The sequence below is a fragment of the Eretmochelys imbricata genome, chromosome 11, assembly GCF_965152235.1.
Source record: "Eretmochelys imbricata isolate rEreImb1 chromosome 11, rEreImb1.hap1, whole genome shotgun sequence".
Lineage (NCBI taxonomy): Eukaryota > Metazoa > Chordata > Testudines > Cheloniidae > Eretmochelys > Eretmochelys imbricata.
The window spans coordinates 82,417,340-82,432,248 of NC_135582.1; the positions used below are offsets into that span (position 1 = coordinate 82,417,340).

The 14,909-nt window shown below is 41.7% G+C and overlaps 1 protein-coding gene across 3 annotated transcripts in view; it reads left to right on the forward strand.

The window, feature by feature from the left end:
- ADARB1 (adenosine deaminase RNA specific B1) overlaps positions 1-14,909 on the forward strand; it is a 259,164-nt gene that overhangs the window by 185,297 nt on the left and 58,958 nt on the right. The window lies entirely within an intron of this gene.

Sequence of the window (14,909 nt, forward strand, 5' to 3'; positions counted from 1 at the left end):
TTTAATATGTTTAGGCAGTTTCCCAGACTACATCAGCTGCTCATTTTTTAAACATTTCAAAGAATATTTCTGGTGTTAATGCTGTTTGTTTCATTATGTGATCTCTCCACTAATGATCTACCAGTGTGGAATCATTTTATTCAATTAGAAAGAAAAAATGCCACATTGTTGATTTTGTTGATCTTAAGTGCATGGTGTATAATACAGTTCAAGTTCTAGTTTAGTGGTGGTTGGTGTTAAGGGAATCTTGGAACAATTGTTTTGTCTCTTGTTCTGCTGCAAAGCCTGGATTGTGAGTTGAAGTCAGGATTTATTGCTCTAGATTGTTTGACTATCTGAAAACAACTTTTACCAAAGAAGAAAATCACTTTCAGCTGCAACAAATGCTCAGAGTGAAAGGTGTTGAATAGTGGTTGTCAAGGAGAGGTTAAAATACGAGGGAAAATAAGGTTAATACAGGAGTTCCTTATTTTGACTATTTGACTAAAAGACAAAATTTCAACACACAATACCAAAGAAATCTTGAAATATATATGGTATAAATGGACTTTGCAATCATCTACTATAGCAGTTACAAGAAGTTTACAATTGCCTTCGAAAATATGTGTAAAATAAATATTTTTAACAAAATAACTAATAGGATATCCTAAGTATTGAGCATACTAAAAGTAGTCCAGTAACATTTGGTAGCTGCAAAGGTAACTTTATTGAGCTACCAATGAGAAAGTTAAAAGAGAGTCTACAGTCCTGGACACTAAAAGTTCAACTTATTTCCTCTAGGTCCAGCAGGGTCAATTCATTGAACAATATTGAAGTTCCTTCAGGACAGATGAAATTAAGTCTTTAAAAACTATATAATGATAGATACCAACAGTTCCAAAGGACAGGTTTTATGAACACATTTTAGCTTTCCTTTTTAGTGGTGCTTATTGTGTTAGGAAGAAGCTTGAATGGTCTGCCTGTTGTTATGTGCAATATTGTTGTAGCTGTGTTGGTCCCAGAATATTAGGGATGCAAGGTGGGTGAGGTCATATCTTTTATTGGACCAACTTCGGTTGGTGAGAGAGGCAAGCTTCTTCCCAAAGACCTCTGTGTAAACTTGTCTCTCTCACCAACTGAAGCTGGTCCAATAAAAGATATGACCTCACCCACCTTGTCTCCCTAATTGCTCTCCAAGAGCAGTCTTGGCTGAGAGACCAGGTTGGTATGCTACAAGCACAGGATAACTCTTCCCCTCATAATGCTGATGATTGTGGCTGCTGGATGCAGGTATATTGTGCTGAAAGGGTTTTCCTGGGGGCTGGGTGGAAGTGGCCAGTAGTTTGCTGGGACTCAGGAATTGTAATCTCCTTGACCAGAATTTAGAAATGTATACTGTTCTTGAAAATATCAAACTTCATTATCTCCCCTCTCAGTCCATTATTTTCTGTACTTTCATAGTGTAGTAGTAGCTTGTTAGCATGTCAGAATTTAGAAATATATATGGGGGACACAAGTGGTCTCTTAGCCTTTGCTGGGGAATTGAATCACCCTGTCCCCACACTGATCAATATAGCTGCTCAGCAACAGAGAAGGGAGTTTGTTGTGCCGTGTTAAAACAGGTTGACACACAATCTCTTCCATAGCTCTTCGTTGCAGTGTAAGTTCACAACACCCTGACTTGGCGGTGTGGTATAATGCTCACTTGAATCCTTAACACCTTAACTAGTAGTTGCCACATCTGGGTAAAGTGGGCAAGTTACTATTACTGTTAGTACCTCACAAAAGAGCAAATCCAAAGCCCTCTGAAGTCAGAGTCTTTCAGTGGACTTTTGATCTGAGCTCTATTGCATTTCTTCACTTTTGAGTTTGTTTACAGCCTATTATCATATTTACATGTTTTGAATTTAATTTTAAAACTCCATGAAATCAAAGGAGTTACATCAGGGCCCATTATATTTTACTGAGATGTTGGGAGATGTCTAGTGGGGTATTTAAGGTGTTGGTATTATGTCATGCTTTATTTAACTTTTTCACTTATAGTCTAGACCAGTAATTTTCAAACATTGGGTTGTGACCCAGTACTGGATCGTGGATTGCAAGGCACTGGGTCGCCTTGCTCAGCACCCAGGGTACCTGGCGGCCGGCCAGTAAAAATTAGTAGTCCCTACGTGTTCTGACACCGCATTGCACCCTTGAAGTGGCCAGCAACAGGTCCGGCTCCTAGGCAGGGGGGTGATGGGGTTCCACGTGCTGCCCCGACACCGAGCATTGGCTCCGCATTCCCATTGTCCAGTTCCCGGCCAATGGGAACTTGGGGGGTTGTACCTGCGGGTGAGAACTGCACAGAGCTGCTTGCACGCCTCCGCATAGGAGACGGACCTGCTGCTGGCCACTTCCAGGGCGCAGCGCGGTCCACGGTGCCAGGACAGGTGGGAAGCCTGAGTCTGCACCCTGGCTGTGCTGCTGACCAGGAGCTGCCAGAAGTAAGCCCGTACCCCAACCCTGCGCCCCAATCCCCTGCCCCAGCCCTGAGCCCCCCTAACCCAGAGGCCCCTCCTGCACCCCAAACCCCTCATCCCCAGCCCAGAGCCTGCATCCCCACTCCCTGCCCCAGCTCAGAGCCCCCTCCCACACCCTGAACCCCTCATTCCTGGCACCACCCTGCAGCTCTCACTCCCACACCCCAACCCTCTGCCTCTGCCCTGAGCCCCCTCCCACATGCCAAACCCCTCATCCCCAGCTCCGTTGGGTCATGGGCATCTACAGTTTTCTTCAACTGCGTTGCCAGAAAAAAAGTTTGAAACCACTGGTCTAGAAGAGCAGGTAAACAGCATGTTAAATCTGGAGATGACTCTAAATTGGGAGGAGCTGCCAACTTTATTGAGGATAGAGAAAATACATATAGGGGCCAAGACACATTAGAAAACAGCCAGAAAATAATAAAATGATCAAATTGGGAAATTGAAAACTAATATATCTAAGTGAAAACAATCCAGATACCAGATGTTCGAGGAAAGGGTGAAAGCAGTCATGCCAAAAAGCACTTATGAGTACTACTGGGCAGCAGAATGGAAATGAATTTTCACTGAAGGATAGCAAGGTAAAAAAAGAGAATGCAGTTTGGGCTACATAAGCTGAGACACCATTGCATCATGGAGCTGGGAAGTTATAGTCCCTGCTCTGTACAGGTCTGTGGCATCTGCGTCGAGTATATTATAGTCAATTTCTGCTTCCTTATTGCAAGAAAAATGGTGATCTAGTGGAGAGACTCTAGAGAAGGGAAGAAAATGATTAGGGAGATGGAGGAGCTGATTATCAGGAAATGCTAAGCATTAAATATGTATTGTTTGGCTAAGCAGTGATTAAAGGGAACAATCTGAAGGATGTGTAGATCTTTTCCTGTTCAAATTACCTTTATTTCCATGTCAGAAAATACACACGTTTCAGCCTCTTTAGGTTGATATTGGTAGCTTTGAAACTTTAAAGTGCATGGCTTATCATAAACCTGTAGAACTGGCAAGGAACCGAAGCTGACGAGAATTGAATGGAGGAGAACTCAGCAGTTCTAAGATGTGTGATTAATATGTTGAGATTACCTGAAAAGGCAAAAATGTCAAATCTTTGTGGTCAAAGTGGAGGAGCTAACATTATTAGATATTTGAAAATTATGAGCATACGTTTTGGTATCTAATACTAGAAGAAATGAATGTGTTCAGGCACCAAGACCTAGGCTTATAGGAATTGAACATTTCATGATGCAGTGAAATGAAAAGTTTTGTGTTTGTAATTGTCAGCATTTCAGAGGGTTGATCAGATAGGAGGAAAGTATTGTTCATCTGACTAGTGTTATGTTTCAGTACACAGATGGCCTACAATTGTAGTGTAATACTTTGCTGTTGCAAAAAATATCTGAACCCCCCCCAAATGCCCTCAGTTAATAAATAGCTAACCATAAGAGTTTTCATTATGTTTTTTCTTTTATGCATTATTATTCTGCAGTACACCGAAATAAAAAACATAATTACGTCAGATATTCTTACCTTGAGAGCAGTGTGGATGTTGACATCATGCTGAACACTTCTATAATTTGTGTCCTCTTATTTGTTTCTTGAAATTATGTAGGCTTTTCTAATTGATTGTTAAAAAATGTTGATGGACAGAACAGCTGCCTAATTACCTAATTTCTTCAGTGTTGTTGAGATATTTATTCAATTTGCTGGTAAAAGTATTTGGTCAGAAATAGTGTGGAGAGCAGGCCTGAGGGAACGGTCAATGTTTCTGTTTGTATAACAAAAACTATGCTGTTGATCTTTCAGTGCAGTTAGAATAGTCTCTCTCTCTCTCTCTCTCTCTCTCTCTCTCTCTCTCTCTCATTTTAGCTCTGATTTATTATTTATTATTGAAAATCTGCTTTTAGTAATCAGCCAAAAGAGTGGTGGTAAATTTTCTCTGCCTAGAGTAACTAAAGAAATCACAGACATCTCAATCTAAAAGAGCATATCCTACCTATGGCCTTTATTCATTAAAGCTCTCCAGCACATGCTTAAATTTACCAACATGCTTAAGTCTCATTGATGTCAATGGGTGTAAATGGGAAATTTATTTTTCCATATACTGTTAAAATAGGTAGCTTCAGTGGAGCTGTGCTGGTTTGCACTAGCTGAGAATCTGACCTATGGTTTTCAGTTTGTTAGACATTACTCAGCAGCACCTTTCATCAAGTCTCTTAGTTGAGCTTTCTGTGTAACTAATGATGAAGATCAAAAGAGAGAGATGGAAAATTTGTGAGCAGCTTGATGTATCTAAGAGCCTTATCTAGCAAACATTTACTTCAGTGCAGATGCTAGTCTTGTGTACAGTTCCATTAACTGTAATCTGCAAGTCAGGTAAATATGGCCAGTGTAGTGTGTCTCTCCACCTGTTGGAAATACAAGTCACTTTTCTGTTGTGGTCTGAGTATTTTATATAGGCAGCAGATAAAATTATGTCTGGGAGGCAAAATGTGTGGAATATCCCTCTCTGCTTGGTATTTCCATAACTTCAAAGCTTTGGATGGGCAGGTAATGCCCTAAAAGAGCTGCTTGTAATGGAGATCTGGTTTCTGGGAATGTACCTGTAGCATAAAACTGTTTCCTGATTAGGAACATAGGAATTGCCATACCTGATCAGATCAGCCATCCATCTAGTTTAGTATCCTAACTCTTATCAGTGATCAATACCAGAAGCTTCAGAAGGTCTAAAATCCCATAATGGACCACTGTAAAATAACATGCCTATTGGGGAAGTTTCTAATCCTCAAGCAGTGAATCTTAACTTTGGGCAATGAGCAGGGTGGATAAAATTTGATCAGATTTTTGTAGTTTTTATAAATAATATTTACTTAAATCAGGCTTTTTATTTAAATACAGGTTTATTTTTGTGTGGATAGAGAGGAAAGCCCACATCTTAGAGAAGTTCTGTAGTAAGAAGCAACATGATTTAGAAACAGCCTGGATTTGTAAACCTAGAGAGGTGACTGAGTCAAAGCTGAAGCCCAGACTATGGGTCTGAGTGATAGGTAGCATGGTGATGTTATGGTGGTGGTTTTCTCCACAGTAACTGAGGAAAAGATGAAGGGGAGGGCTTGGCAGGGAAATAATCACAAGCTCAGTTTGGAACATGTTGACCTTATGCTGACAGCTGAAGATCCACAGAGAAAAACAGGCAGAGATTTTACTTTAAATGAAAGGATACAGGTCTAGAGTAAACAGGTAGATTTGTGATTCATCAACATAAAGATGATAGTTGAAGTGTTCCTTTTTAAACAAAATCACATGCATGTAAGATGTGGAGGGGGAAGAGGAAGGATCCCCACTGAAGGTTGGAGGGGGGAATATCGAGGATCTTCCAGATCGAACAGTGAAGGAGTGATTAGAGAGGTAAGAGGAAAATGAGAAGACTGAGTCACTAAAGTTGAAGTAAAACAAGATCTGCAGATAAGCACAGCTGTGTCAAAGGCATCTGACAGTCAAGGAGGATGAGAGTGAAATATTAGTTCTAAAAAATGGCCATGAAAAGGATGTTATAAACTTTGCTGACAGCAGTTTCAGTGAAGCATAGAAAGTGGAGGCCAAATTGGAAAGAATCTAGGATGGAATTGGAGCAAAGAAATTCCAGATAGTAGTTATAGATAACACTTTCAATGAGCTTAGAGATAAAGAGAAGAAGGGAGACAGAATGGTAATTGGAGAGAGAAACAGTGTCATGGGTGAGTGGTTTTTAAGGGGAGGAGGAATGAAGAATGCTTGTATTTAGAGTGGAATCACCCAGAAAAGAGGGAGAAGTGGAGAACGGTGAGGGGGGAAATGAGAACTGGTGTCAAGCCAGGAGATGGGGTGGGATAGGGTCACTGAAGCAGGTGGGGCAAGAGGAGGAAAGTGGATGACAAACCTTGGTTTCTGTGACACAGGAGAAGTAGGAGAGAGTGATGAAAGAGGGAAAGTGGTAGCCATTTCAAAGCTTCTGTCTCCATGCATCCGTGGGTCATGACTGAGAATACCAAATCCAGGACAAGCTGCTGGAAAAAAGGGCAGACAGACCCCAAAACTGGTGGTTATTCTTCCATGACATATACCAAACCAGCAACAAAAGTAAACTTCTGTCTCACCACACTGGCTAACAAGAAGTCAGAAATGCAGCCTCCTTAGGTATTCCAGTCCTGGATTCAAAACCCAGACACTAGACGTAATGATGAGTGGTTATTTAAAACCAATTTCATCAAACAAAAGGGTTCTTCTGATCCCAGAGGAGCGGCCACATACCTAGGTCAATATATAACTCAGATCTTACCCAATAGTCACACTGTTGCCAGTCCTTTAATATCTAATATCTAAAGGTTTATTTATAGAAAGAAAGAAAGAAAGAAAGAAAGAAAGAGATGAGAGTTAAAATTGGTTAAAGGAATCACATACATACAATAATTGCAAACTTCTTGGATCAGGCTTGTAGCAGTGATGGAATAAGCTGCTGGCTTGTTAAGTCTCTGGTTGCTTCCAAATCATGGGAAGGTCCTCAGTCCTTGGGTTAGAATGCTCCCGTTAATACAAGTTCATCATAGTCCAGAGATTTGAGCAGGAAAGAAACAAAATGGACATGTTTCCAGGGCCTTTTATAGCTTCTCCCAAGTGAAGGGAAACCCATTGTTCTCACTGTGGAACGTTACAGGTAGCAAGATGGTGTTTGGAGTCACATGGGCAAGTCACAAGTCCATGTATCCTTCGCTTTGTCATAGTAGAGGCCATCCCCCATACTCCAGTTAGAATGTTCACATGAAAGTCCATTAAGTTTAGATAGGCATCTTCCAATGTGACTTTAGTGTTCTTTGATGGGCAATCCAATTTGAATAGTTCCTTCAAGATGTGCAGGCTAAATACCTTGTGGGTGTTACTACATGAGCAAACATTTGAAATACAGGTACATAGTTAGTATTCATAATTTCAAGTACAAAAATGATACATGTTTTTAAATAGTGTAATCATATTCAGCAAATAATAACCTTTCTATTGACACCTTACTTGTATAAGATTTGTTGCAATTATATGAGAGTGGTAGCAACAATAATCTACATGGTCATATTTTAATCAGATAACGTCACACCTTCTCAATACATCTTTGAGAAAATCAGTATGATCTTGAGCAGACAGGGAAGTTAAGGGAGAAGGGCTTAAGGAGAGAATTAGAAGTGGCGAATACGTAGCTGAGGTTTCAGGTGGGAAGACAGTCAGGGTGGAGAAGCGTGCTTGGCTAGGAAGATGGAAAAACTGAAGGATGAGAGAACAAGTTCATAGCAGTGGAAATCAGCCTGGTCCAGGACTGCCATCACAGAAGACCTACTTCATGAAAGCAAGAGCCGAGGAAATGTAATTTCTTGTTTGTTTTTCTGTGCTTGTCTTTTTATGCTCTAAATTCCCTCTTTTATTTTCTAAATTCCTGTTTAGATTTTATTTGCCAGAGTTTATGTTTAGGGCCCTACCAAAGTCACGGTCCATTTTGGTCAATTTCACAATCATAGGATTTTTAAAATTGTAAAATTTCGTGATTTGAACGATTTAAATCTGAAATGTCACAGTGTTGTAATTGTAGGGTTCCTGGCCCTAAAAAGGAATGGGAGGAGGGGGTTGCATGGCTATTGTGGGGGGTTGCGGTATTGCTACCCTGACTTCTGCGCTGCTGCTGGAGCCCCGTTCTGAAGGCAGAGCCGCCCCCAGCACCAGCGCAGAGGTAAGGGTGGCATGGTCTGGTATTGCCACTCTTACTTCTGCGCTGCTGCTGCTGCCAGTCAGCAGCCGCCGCTCTCCAGCCGCCCGGCTCTGAAGGCAGCAGAGAAGTAAGGGTGGCAATACTGCGACCCCCATACTTTATAACTTTGTGACACACGCACCCCCCCGCAACGCCCTTTTGGATCAGAACCCCCAGTTTGAGAAATGCTGGTCTCCCCTGTGAAATTCTGTATAGTACAGGGTAAAAGCCCACAAAAGACCAGATTTCACAGGGAGAGACCAGATTTCACAGTCCGTGATGTGTTTTTCATGGCCGTGAATTTGGTAGGGCCCTATTTACTTACTGCTCTCTTCACTTTGGTTAGAATTTCTTGAACCTAACTCTTTGCCATTTAACCATACTTTTTTCCTCCTTGCTTTCCTTTTTCTGTTTTGTTTACAAGATTGCATGTCTTCTAGCAGTGATTAAATAGCTACCATGCTTATTATAAAGATGTTAATAGTTTATATTTTGTCTTTGGTATATTTCTAGGTAGCTTCCTCACTTTTAAACCTCTGCCTTTCTGAAAATTGAGTGTCACAATGTTAGTTTTTGGTTCAGCCCTTCCTCAAATCAGGGATCTGGATCAAATCCAGTTTGGCTCCCTCTACTACCATATTCTGGCAGGCCCTTCAAGCTTTTAGGTCTCTTATTGTTCAGATATAGTTCATTGGATTATCTTCCATATGAGACATCTGCAGGTATTTCTTCCCTCAGTGGGGAATTGTTGACTGGAGACATAATAAGCAAATCATTATGTCAGCAGCTGTCCTTCAGTCCTTGGTATTGTGGACCAAATCCAGAAATCTTTCCAGAGGGAAGCAACTGATGAGAATTCTAATAGTCAGGATCACCACAGACATGTAACTGACGACTGGATGCATACATGAGATCCCCCACTTGCCAAGGAAAATAGGCCTCAGTGGAAGGCAGGAAGAGTACAAGCTGGCTAGAGTTACGAGCACTTGGCAAATCCTTTACCCTCAGTGTCTTTACACTTCTCTCCCACTACAAAATATACCCTGGCTCATTCCCCACGTCCTCTCTCCCTCTGGTCCTGCCCTGGGAAGCTGACTGTCTCTGGCAGAAGTCCCATAATTATGCTGACTTCCACCCCTGCAAATTTGTTCTCACTTCCAGTTGTGACATTTTCCTGGCCAAGCAACTGTACATCTCCACCCCAGTTGAATACCACTCCTCTCATTCTAGCCATATATGCACCACGTAACACTCCCTTTTGCCCCACTTCTCTCCCTACTCAAGACCTCGCTGACTTTTCCAAAAAGAAAATTGATAAACTCCTAAATGACTCCTCATCTCCTCTCTCCACATTCCTTTTCTCCTTCCTTCCTATCACTCTTAGTCCATCCAGTCATTAATCTGGGCCTGTCTCTGACTTCTCTTCATAGATGACCAGCCATTATATAAAACTCTAGATGGCCAAAACTGAGCTTTTGATCCTCACACCTCAAGTCTTCCTCTTTTCCTATTTTCTCCATTGCCATGGATAACACCACCCTTTCCCCAGCTATTCAGCTTTTTAATCTGGGCATCACTTTTAAGTCAGCCCTCGTTGTTCATCCACACATCCAGGCCATTTCCAAGTCTTACCTTTTGTATCTACCTAATATTTCTAAAATTTTCTGCCTGTCCAAATTTCCTAGGCTCTTTTTCATGCCCTCATCATCTCTTACCTAAGCTTGATCTAGACATAAAATTACACCAGTTTAATTAAATTGTGATGTTAAACCAGTACAGTTTTGTAAGTGAACACACATCACTTAAGATCAGTTTATGTCAGTTTATCTTATATCAGTAATTTGATGCAAATTAATTACAGGTATGTCAAATGACTCGTGTAATGTACAGGTGCAAGCTAAACTTACATAAATCAGGTTTAAACTGATGTAAGAGTGTCCACACTCACATTTGCACCAGCTTCACTGAATCAGTTTAACAACATACCTTTAATTCAACTGATGCAACTTGTGCATGTAGACAAGACCTCAAACTATTGTAATCTCTCCTGCCTTCTGACCTTGACATCAGCCAAGTCAGTTAGAGAATGCTGCTTCAAGGATCATAGATTCCAAGGCCAGAAGGGACCGCTGTGATCATCTAGTCTGACTTGCTGTGTAACCCAGGCCAGAGAACGTCCCCAAAACAATTCCTGGAACAGATCTTTTAGAAAAAATCCTATCTTGATTTTAAAATTGCCATGGAGTATCCACCATGACCCTTGGTAAATTGTTCCAATGGTTAATTACCCTCACTGTTAAAAATTTATGCATTTCAATTTGAATTTGTCCAGCCACAACTTCCAGCCATTGAGTTGTGTTATACCTTCCCTTGCTAGACTAAAGAACCCATTATCAAATATTTGTTCACCATGTAGGTATATATAGACTGGAATCAAGTCACCCCTTCACCTTCTCTGTGTTAAGCTAAACCGATTTTGCTCTTGAGTCAATCAGTATAAGGAATGTTTTCTAACCCTTTAATCATTCTTGTGGCTCTTCCCTGAACCCTCTCCAATTCATCAACATCCTTCTTGAATTGTGGACATTATGTTCCAGCAGAGATTTCACCAGACATAAAATAACCTCTCTCCTCTTACTTAAAATTCCCCTGTTTATGCATCCAAGGATCTCATTAGCCCTGGGAGCTCATGCTTAGTTGATTATCCATCACAAACCCCAAATCTTTTTCAGAATCACTGGTTTCCAGGATAGAATCCCCTGTCCTGTAAATATGGCCTACATTCCTTGTTTGTAGATTTGTACATTTCCATTTAGCCTACTAAAATGCATATTGTTTGCTTGACCCAGCTTATGAACCAATCCTGATCACTGTGTTTTAATGACCTGTTCTCTTCATTATTTACCACTCCCCCAATTTTTGTCTCCTCTGAGTGGGACTAGCAAACCCTGGCCAAAATCATGACCCCACATGTCTCCCCCACATGTTGCCTCTGTTTTGCAGAAGGGAAGGTGTTCTTAGACCTTCAGCCCTGTGGGGCGTGCCTGCTGGGGCATGGGGCTTCAGCAGGAGTGGGGTTGAAGCCCCAAGCCCTGGCAGGCGCCTCCCACAGGGATGAAGCCGTAAGCTCCTGCGAGTGTGTCCTAGCTCTCGAACTTCTGAAGATTGTTGTGTGCAGCTCGGAGGATCAGTAAGTTTGGCCATCCGTGTCATAGATAATACTTAAAAATTCTAAGGATGTTTTCGTATTGGCAGCATGAGACCTCCAGTGTATGTCACTCAAATAGAAGTCCCCCATGATCACACAGCTTTTTTTCCTACATATTGTAGATAAGTGCATAAGGAGTTGGTCATCCTGTTCCCTAGTGTGATTTGGGGTCTGTAGCAGACACCAACTAATAGCCCATCTTGTGCTTTATCTGTTAGGATATTTATCCATAAGCATTCAAAAGCATTTTCTTGCTAGTTATGAGTGACTCACAAACAGGTAATGCCATTTTTGATCTAGCGTGCCAGTCCCCCTCCTCTTTTGTCTACTTGATCCTTCCTAAGCAGGTTGTAACCATTGATTTTAGTATTCCAATCATGCAAATCATCCCACCAGGTTTCAGTAATGGTAACTAGATCAAATTTGTGCTCATAAAATGAGCAATTCTAACTCTTCTTGTTTATTACCAGGCTCCTAGCATTGTTGCTTAGGCAATTAAATAATTTCTTCTCTTCATTTTTTTGGCTCGTCCCTGATCACATCACTGGCTCTTCATTTCTCTCCACTGGCCCCTTCTCTTCACCACATAAAATGCAAGTGTTTTGTCTTTAAGACCCATAGACACCATTCTGTCTAACAGATCTACTAGTTTATTGAGCTGTTGACCCCAGCCTTCACTTTGCTAAAATGCCAGCTTCAGTTGTCTAATTATTCCCTTGTCCCTCAAACACCTCCAGGCTTTCTCCCATACAGCTCCATGTGCGTGCAGAAAACATTCTGTCAAAATTCGTAAAGTTGTCACTTTATCCTTTCATAAATAGCTCATTAAAACTTACCTCTGCTGTGATGGCTACAAATCACTGCCAGCTGGCACTGGTCAGGCAAATGGTGACCTTTGACTTCTGCTTCTCTAATTAACTGTATTCATTTTTATTCATCTCATCCATTCAATTCATCCCCACTCCATTTGTCTTTTTGTCTACCTGTTGCATCCTCTGTGACATGTAAATTGAATCGTGAGCTCTTTGGTTCTGGGGCTGTTGTCTGAAGTCTGTACAGTGCCTAGCAGAGTGGGGTCCTGAACTCTGTGTCTCTGAAGCAAAGTCATTAAATGCTTAGAAATCCTACTGCGCAAACCCTGAGCAGGTCCTGTGTGCCTCAGTGGGTGGTGCTCAGTCAGGGAGTCCTAGAAAGCTCAAAGTATTGTGTATGATCTTTGCACTTTGCTGCTGCTGCTCATAACCCCAAAATAGCTACTTTCTAGCCATCAGTGCCTGCACCTTATGCTGCAATTTAAAAAAATGTTTCACAAAGGGCCAACTATTCACATCCATGAGCCTTGCTGAATTCTGTGATTACATATGGCTGCTGTTTTCTGGGGGTTTTGGCTCAGTCCCCTTTTCCAAATTCTTTGTTTGGTCCTTTTTACCTTACATCTGACTGTTTTATTTTTATGTGATCCACAATGTGTATTTGAAGTCATGTTTTTGTCACCACTCCCCTCTGTTGAGGTATGTGTTCTGCTCCTGTGGATCCACACCAAAATCATTTATTTGGTAATTCACGGATTTACAGTTTAGTATACTGTCTGCACAACAGCGTTCTTCAGTTTCCATCATGATCTCTGCAGTACCTTGACAACTGAGAACTTTTACACATTCTCAAATTTACTACTCTTTGTATGGCTTAACCTGGGTGGGGAAAAAATAGTGACATTCAGAAATACATTCCATATACTTTCCAGATTCTAAAACAGAATGAAACACTGTTAGAAGAATACAGACTAGTAGTTCATATTGCAACACACAATAACAAACAAAAAAATTCTACAGAATGACAGTGTACGATAGAGGACCACAAGATAACAGAGAAGGCAGTGGGAAAATCACTTCCTACAGTGGTTTTAGGCACACCACTCTGGCAGCTCCCCACCCAGCCAGTGGCATGTGGTGGTTCATGGCTTCTCAGAGGTGTAGTGGGACTTCAGGATCTTTAGTGCCCATTCTAGTTGTAACCCATTCAGTTTTGTTTCCTTTTCCTTTCTGCTGGTTAGATCTTTTTTGTTTGTTTGTTTGTTTTTCTAACTGTTGTCTTCAGGTATAGCCATTTTTTTCCAAATAGGCACGGCCTTTCCACATGTATTGAAAGGTTCCCAGCTTTGTATGGCAGCTGAGGGTACTGAGCAGTAGATGTGGACGTTGTTTGCCCTGACTTGTTCCTGAGTACCTACATGGCTCTAGACTGTTCTCAATGGTAGCAGATGACAGAACGAGGAGTAATGGCCTCAAGTTGCAGTGGGGGAGGTTAGATTGGATATTAGGAAAAACTTTTTCACTAAGAGGGTGGTGAAACACTGGAATGCGTTGCCTAGGGAGGTGGTGGAATCTCCTTCCTTGGAAGTTTTTAAGGTCAGGCTTGACAAAGCCCTGGCTGGGATGATTTAACTGGGAATTGGTCCTGCTTCGAGCAGGGGGTTGGACTAGATGACCTTCAGGGGTCCCTTCCAACCCTGATATTCTATGATTCTATGATTCTATGTGCGCCGATCATTTAGTGGTGTTCATCAGTGCACAACAAGCTCATGATGAGACTATTGTATGTAACAAAGTGCTTCCTGGGTAAACAGCTCTCAACAGGGAGCCCCAAAGTACCAGTGTTTGTGGAAGGAATACCCTTTCACATTTTGAGAGAACTGATGTGATTCAATCTGGTTATCTGTTGAATGACAGGCTAGCTGTCATTTTGCAGTCTCACAGAGGCTGAGCGCTGGTGCAACTCATCAGAGGATTCTTTACTGCCTTGCTCTATCTGTACCCAGCAGATACTGTACATGGGGCAGAGATTACAGTGTGTGATTCAGACATTTAAAGTGTCAGCTGCACTGTTCTTCCTCAGTGCCATTATTTGCATTAGACCTTCTTTCCTACTTTAACATTTGTTGCTCTTTGTAGCTGCTTATCTGGGTCATCACTTACCGTTTTTTATCCCATGCTACTGTGTTGCTGCTTTGGGGTGGTGTTACACATTTGTGCAATGGTACTTGAGGAGACAACCACCAAAAGTGGGAAATGAGGTTGCTGTTTAGATACTTTTAGAGAGTGTGACAGTGGCTATGTTTTTCAAGTGTAGAATGTGACAAAAGATTATATGCAAGAAGAACGAGCAGTGTTACTGTAGCCAGACAGCCAGCCCCCCCCCCTCAGACCAGCATTGCTGGAAACACAGGAGGAAGCCGGAACAGGGCACTTAACATATATTCCAGCACAGCCTTTGAAGCTGTGAAAAGCACAGGTGTGCTGCGACAATGTGCCTCTGGGGGCAGATACAACGATTAAGCTCACAGCAGGCAGAGGCCCTGTGACAGACATGGCTTTTAGCCCCTACTAAATAGCGTGATGCACACACACCAACATCCTAGTTGGGAAAATATTTACCCTGATAA